Genomic DNA, 8032 nt, shown 5'->3' with positions numbered 1-8032 from the left:
TTACAAATTTCGAAAGACTTCTTTGTACACAACATTAACAGTAGAATCAACACCAACATCATCCTCATCACAAACCAAAATCTTCAAACCTTCACGACTTGTAACTCTTGAAATTGCAACATAAAATTGTCCATGACGAAATACAGGCTTTCTCAAAAATAATCCAACATGAGCAAGAGATTGTCCTTGACTTTTGTTGATGGTCATTGCATATGATACAATCAAAGGAAATTGTCGACGTTGAAACTTGAACGACAATCTTGTATCAGAAGGTACTAACGACATCCTAGGTATCAACAATTTATGACCAATATTATGCCCACTCAAAACTTCTCCTTCCAAAATATGATCACCCAATCGTGAAATAATCAAAACGGGTACCGTTACACAATCCATGAGAAGGATCTATATTTCTCAATAACATTACAAGGGTACCAATCTTCAGTAATAGTTCATGGTTGGGAGTACCCGAACATTTTAACTGATTCAAAAATTCAACACCATGCACTTGAGAGCACTAAAGTTCGAGTCGGATTTTGATATGCTATCCGAACTAAAATAAGCACGTGCTTCAGATTGATTTAAAGAAATCATATAATTATTAACCAAATCCACCATGTCTAATGTAGGAGCCAAAATAGCTCGATCATGCAAATGAGAACTTAATTCACCATGGTTCATGTAATTTGGATAAATGCTCGAAACAATTGTTCTTATAGGATCACCATCAACCTTCAACAAATTGTCACTCGGAATATTTATATTAGCATAACCATCATTGGAATCCCCAACAACTCCATCTCCAATAGATGCAATCCATTCTGAAAATTCTTTCAACTTCGAAGCTTCCTCGGCAGATGCAATATCAAAAAGTCTCATATTTTTCGTCAACCTCAAAACTTTGCAACTTTTCCAAAGATAGGAAGAATTAATAGTAGCATTAACAATATCTTGGCGACTACCCTTAGGAACAACCGGTAGTATCTGTCTAAAATCACCACCAAAAACAACAGTTTTCCCACCAAATGGCAAATCCATACTCGATTAGGTGACATTTTGCATGATATCTCGCAAACTCTTATCTAAAGCCTCGATACAATATTTATGGGTCATTGGAGCTTCATCCCATATGATAAGTTTTGCCCTTTGGATCAATAAGGCAAGTTCACTTCCTTGATTGATATTACAAGTTGAATCTTCATTTGGCTTTATAGGAATCTTAAACCGAGAATGAGCAGTTCTTCCTCCAGGCAATAACAGCGAGGCTATGCCACTTGAAGCAACATTCAACACAATTTCACCTTTTGATCGTATAGCCGCTGACAATGATTTCCACAAAAATGTTTTTCCCGTGCCACCATAACCATAGACGAAAAACATTCCACCAATACTTGAATTCACTGACAACATAATGATATCAAATACATGTCGTTGCTCATCATTGAACTTCGATGTGAAGTTCATAATATCTTTCGATAAAGCTATACGATCATAAGATAATTCTTCATTTATCATTCTATCAAAAGAACACTGAAAATACTCTGAGGAGGGATATGGAATACCATCAAAATTTTGCAAACTTCTCCCAACATTTACCAAGAGTTTGTCAATCTCAACCAAAGCAAAGTTCTTTATTTGATCATCATCCAACATCAAATCTGAAAATATTTCTATACTTATAAGTTGACAATTTGAAAAACACATAGAATTATAAGATGAATTTAGAAAAAAAAAAAACAAAATACCTGGATTATTGGACAATCTTCGTTGTTTGTAAAGAACATCTTCAGATAGAAACTTCCAACAACTGTCCCACACAAAATTTGGGTGAGAAATCGATTCAAAAGACAATAAAGTCACAAATAGTTTTCTTAAACAATCCGTAGATGCCCAAAAACTTGCTTCAATAATGCCATCAATATATTCCTTATCATCATCTAACAACCCCAAAGCAAAACAGGCATCCCGAAATGTAGCATGTTGAATACCATTTACAGTTCTAATTTCTTCATAACTTGTAGCTCCACGAACTATATTCAACATACATCTAAGATAATACAATTCACCTGATCCTGGAGCAATGTGAAACAATCTCCCGATAGCAAATTTCTTCTTCCTAAGTTGCCAACAACCTTCCTTCCATACAAATTTTGTAGGAAATTCAAAATAAATTAGATCCCTACCTTGAAGATATTTTTTATTTGCATCCATCCAACCCAAAAACTTACTCTGATGAGCTGTTTTTCGATCCAACATAATATCTAGAGGTTCGAATTCTGAAAAAACAACACTTTGTTCATTTTCAAAATGAAACCCCAACCTTTCAACTGATGGATCTTTAAACTGGATATCAAATCCAAATATTCTCCAAATAGCCTCACAAGAAGAGATGTACCTACAATCATAATACAGTTTCACTTCATCAATATTGTTCTCGTTCCCATCCATACCTGATTCCATGAAAGTGGTTGTAATACGATCTTGCCCTTTATTGACGTATTTGAATAAGTACTTAATCGATCGCGACTGATTACACCACTCAACATTTATATGACATCCATATTTCATGAGCAGATAACGATTGTGAGGTACAACATATCGATTATCTAATGGAATGCCATTTTTCATAATAACACGACCATTATCCCTGCGCCTATAAGAGCATCCGCAACGCTGCCTCGTTGCGGACTCGATCTCGTCTCGCGAATACCCGCACGTCGGAGAATCCATTTAGGCGACTTTGTTTGTTGAACTTCTGCAAAGGCGTCCGGCAGCCTTCACCGCCGAATTTCTGAAGAAGCCAACCACCGCAGATTGTCAGTTCTGCTCCGTCTTCACGAACACGTGCACGGATTCCCCGGGATGCTCGGGAGTGTCGATTGCATGCATTGGCAATGGAAGAATTGCACTGTGGCGTTGAAGGGGTCATACACGAGCGGCCACAAAGGCACCCACCCCACCGTTATACTCGAGGCCGTCGCCAACTACCGGCTATGGATTTGGCATGCGTATTTCGGGGTCCCCGACTTGAACAACGACATCAACGTGCTCAACAACTCCGACCTCTTCGCTGAAGTTCTGAATGGTAAAGCGCCGGCCATCAACTTCGTCGCTAACAATCGCCAGTATAAAATGGGGTACTATCTTGCCGACGGCATCTATCCGAAGTGGCCAACCTTCGTGAAGACGTTCAACAGGCCTACGGACGAAAAGCAGTTTCTTTTTGCGCAGAAGCAAGAGTCTGCTCGCAAGGATGTGGAGAGAGCATTCGGGGTTCTCCAAGCTCGATGGAACATTATCAAAGCCCCGGCTCGACAGTGGTTTATAGAGAATATGGTCGACATCATGTATACGTGCATAATCTTGCACAACATGATTGTCGCCGACGAAGGACCTGAGGCGGGAAATTGGTTCGACCCTGAAACCCCGGGAAGCTCAACCGCAAGTAGTCCGCCTCGAACGGGAGTGCATCCGTCTTTGCAAGAGCGGTTGTCTATTCGGGCAAGGACACGTGATTCTACCGCCCACGCCCAACTCCAGGAGGATCTAATGGAGCACATTTGGGCAAAATTTGGCAACCATTAGATGATCGTCACTAGAGAACTCCTTCTTCTGCTTCTTTGCCTCCATTTTTTTTTATTTGAGTTTAAGTGTGCAATTTGTAATTTCTAGTTTTTTAATTATGTCTTTTTTATTTTTTTATGTATTTTAAATTGTAATTTTATTTTATTTATAATGAAGTGTGTTTTTTATTAATTGAATTTGTTGGAATTAAAAATAAAAAATGAAATTGAATGAATAGTTAAGAGATGGTTAAGAGATGGTTAAGAGATGGAGGGTTGCAGGTGCTGTCTCTTAGTTAAGAGATGAGCTGAAAAGTACAGTGGGGCCCATGAATAGTGAAGAGATGAGACGGTTAAGAGACGGATAAGAGATAGCGTTGCGGATGGCCTAAGCAGGATACCCTTCTTCGTCAAATGTTGTCACATCAAGAAACCTTTTAGGAAAGTGTTTGCTACACCGGCCATTTGACATGCATGGAGATGATGGATAAGAAATTCCACAAGGACCATGTACCATAAATTCTTCAACATAAGCATAATAGTGTGGATCATTTTCAAATGAAGGAATTTCAGCCGAAATTAATTTATCAATTTGCTCAACACCAAACTCCATGTCATCTTTACTTAAAAAAAGCAAGATATGTGCATGGGGCAATCCACATTTCTGAAATTCAACAGTGTAAATAACTGCAACAACAAATTATTGATAAAACTTTAGTATGATATACCTTACACTAAAAAATATGATAAAAATAATTGAAAATTAGTAGAAACAAACCTGCTTGGACATTCCCAAATATTTTTTTTTGTCGAATATCTTTTATAAAACCGTCCAATTTAACTTTGAAGACTCGACAAACAATATCAGGTCGATCAGTCGACTTCAATCCTCTAATATCAACAAATCTTACAATCTCCGGCCACTTTGGATTGCAGGTAAATGTAATAAAAAGATTTGGATAACCAAACCAACCACATATAGCCATAGCATCTTGATAATTTTGAATCATATACCGCGCACCTCCAACAAAGGTCGAAGGTAAAATAGTCCGCTTACCATGTGTAGAAGGATCAGTCTCTCCTCTAAATACAGCATCTACCAAACCTTTATACATATCAACCCTCAATTGCTTTTGATAAGTTCGAACAAACCTCAATCGTCCAGCTTCATTCATTGTGTATGCATCAACCACAAATTGTTGGAATAGTCTCCGAGAGTACAAAATAGTGGCAGGCTCATCTTCTCTTTCATGCAAACGAAAAGAGAAATATTCCCTCGGACTAATTTTCTTTCTACCATATGAGCGAGAGCTATTAGAAGTTGCAAAACCAATATCTTCTCTATAACCATCCTCACCATAAGGGAATAGAAGTGGATATTGTAAACCTAGATAAGAGGGATGTAATTCATCAATGCGCTGCAGTTCACCAGTTTGTGTTAGAACAATAATGTCCCTGTTACCCAAAGCTTCATCAAAGTCCCCAACTATTAAGGCAACAACTTCAGATACAGAGGGTAAATTATAGGTTCTTCCATCTTTACCTCATTTTCCAATCAATCTTAAATTGACATTCCGATGGTTACTTTCGACAATCATCTTCTTAGCCATTCAAAAAGATTTCACTAAAACATTATTTTCATCTAACATCTTCTGAATATCAACAACAATTTCCACATGAAGCTCATTCACGTCGTTCCTTCACATAAAAAGAAATATAATAATTATAAAAGCTCAAATAAAACGAACATTTTATTACAACAACAATAGGAGAAAAACATACCTTACTGACTCCACTCTATTATTAACCTCATTATCAATATCGTAAATATATAGTTGGGCAAACTTTGGTTTTTCACCATCCAACGGCATTAAACTGCCAATAAGATGATAATTTTGTCCATGCAAACGAAAAGTTGGAGGAGATTTTCCATTATTCAAACTGTTATCAATCTTGTCTCCCATGGATGTAAATCCAAACATGGCATTGTAAGAACGGATATTTTTCAAAAAGTGTTTGCTCTTCTCATCTCCGGAATACATTAAGTTATCCAAACTTATTGGAATAGACGGCATCTTAGGAATTTGAATTTTACCATGAATACAACATACTGAATACTTTGGAAGTTTGAATTTTTTTGGTTTTCCAAGTCGTTCTTCATACCAAAAAAGTGCACCACAATGTGAACACGTATACGAAGCATCACCGATGTCCCAATATTCTACAAAATTAAAACAATAACCAAGATGAAAATTCTGTGCATGTATGTGTATAAATTTTAATTATTTAAAAACACAACAAAAATTTCATAAAATTAGATTTACTGTTAGTACAGATTAATATTTTATTATGAATTTAATATATAACCAATAACAAATAATATATAAATAACATAAAATGCTTACATTCAGTAGTGGCCCAATTTGATATATTATCAACTATTTCAACCAAAGATGATGAATTATATGCATCTTTATTACAATTATTATGTCACGACCGCACTTTGCTAAGGATAGCGAAAGCGGGTAAATCGCGACTAATGGAAGGGATTAAAGAAACGGGGAAAGAACTTGTGAATATGCCCGAAGGCCAATTCGATCATATCATAGAATAGAAGTCAAATGCACCATTACATGGTCTTAGAACTAGAATAAACGTTACATCGATAAATCAGAGTTCGAAGGTGAGATTCTAAGATGTCTCACTTCACAAAAGAGCAGCGGAATAAGTCCATACTAGAAGACTTCGTGTATGAAGACACGAATCGTGAAAAGATCCACTGGATTATTTAGTAGCATCGACTCCGATCATTTCTCCATCCTCTTGACGTTCAACCTACGCATTTATAAATACATGCAGGGCTGAGTACATGAGTACTCAGTGGACACATGCCGAAAACAAAACATACAATATATATAATTGTCATCCATCTACAGTATCGCACGGGGGTTTTTCTTAAAAGGCCCGAGCATACTAAATTCTCTTGTGATCTTAAAAGTCCGACTGCAGTCTAAGTTCTTTTGGATCCTCGCCTTATCTGATAATCGTGTACCGTGAAGGTGGCCACCCTCAGCGGACACATCGCCGGCCAACAGCTGATGGCTCACGGCTCTCGTGCACGTTATTCCGAACAGGATTTGCGGTCCTATTGGGAACCGAATTCGTTAAACTCGGGCTGGCATCGCCAAAAACCCGCGGGCTATTACCCCAACAGATAGGCCTCTAAACAAACATTTTATGGCATGGCAACAACTTTAAAATAATCACTGCTTCATTTTGAGAAAAAATGATTTTTCATAATTTCACAAGTATTTGCTTTATATCCACACTGTAGTGCTGGATATTAAAAGAAAACCCACCTGATATGCTTATGTCTCAACTCAATTACTCGCTTTGGCCTCACTCGCCCTCGTAGCACGCTAATTATTACTTGAGTTATTTCTCTTTAGAAAGAATGCATGCATCCTATTGGATAGCACCTATATCTCAGTCTCGGCTTATAGGATTGTTCTTAATCCTACCTCAACTTCACTACTTTGCAGAGTTCATTTATTCTCTTTATTAACTTGGAGAAATTCTATTTTCTCTAACATAATTACTCGGTCCTTATTTACAAGAATAGGAAATTCTTGGAAAGTCCCTTCTAAAATTCTTTCTTAAATTTCTTCTTCGAAATTTCCTTAAGGCCGCCCATGGCGTCGCGGGGCAACGCCGGTCGGCTTTCGCGTCTCCCACTTTACTACTTTATGTTCCCGGAGTCTAAATAAATTATTTGGAGATTTATTCCTCGGCTTTTGAGCTCCAACTCAAATATTTTCCATCTCCGGAACTTAGTAGATTATTCGGGAATTAAATTATTGAGTTCCATCTCAATTTCTTAAATTAATTCCAACCTTTCATAATTAAGTTCTTGGCCCGAAGCCCACTGCATTCACTTTCTTAACTACTAGAGCCCCACTTAATAAATTAAAGTGGCCCAATTTTAATTAAAGTCAGCCCAAATACTCCTTCCATTTGTCGGCTACTTCCCCCCTTCTACCAACATCTCCAAAATTTAACTTCCTTAGATTGATGAACAGAGATGCAGGCGGCGGTTTCTCTCCTCGGCTCGTCGCCGCCTCCGGCGAGAATGGCGTTGCTCCGCCTCGCCGGAGCTCGCCCCCTTCTCTTTCCCCATTCCTCTTTTCTTCCGATCCTCCAATTTAGCTCTAGACTCCTAATTGAAGATTCAAAATTATAGTTTAGGGGAAATGTCTATGGCGGCTCCTCTCCCAATTCGCCGCCACCGCCGCCGCTCCAAGCTCGCGGCTGCTCCTCCTCGGCGGCCTTGACTCCGCCGGTTCTCCATTCGGTGAAGTCCCGGTTAGGGAGAAGGCGTCGCCTCTCCCTCCGTCGGCTTCTCTCTCTCGCTCGGCGGCTGATAAGGCCCGTTTCATGCATCGGTTTAAGGTTAAAATCCTGTGCATTTG

At 38.4% G+C, this 8032-nt stretch overlaps 1 pseudogene; it reads right to left on the bottom strand.

The window, feature by feature from the left end:
• On the bottom strand, window positions 1-6165 carry LOC125209885 (annotated as a pseudogene).
• Between the last annotated feature and the right edge of the window lie 1867 nt (window positions 6166-8032).

This window comes from Salvia hispanica, chromosome 3, assembly GCF_023119035.1.
Source record: "Salvia hispanica cultivar TCC Black 2014 chromosome 3, UniMelb_Shisp_WGS_1.0, whole genome shotgun sequence".
Classification (NCBI taxonomy): domain Eukaryota; kingdom Viridiplantae; phylum Streptophyta; class Magnoliopsida; order Lamiales; family Lamiaceae; genus Salvia; species Salvia hispanica.
The sequence above is the reverse complement of the archived record's forward strand: the minus strand, read 5'-3'. Positions and strand labels throughout refer to the sequence as shown.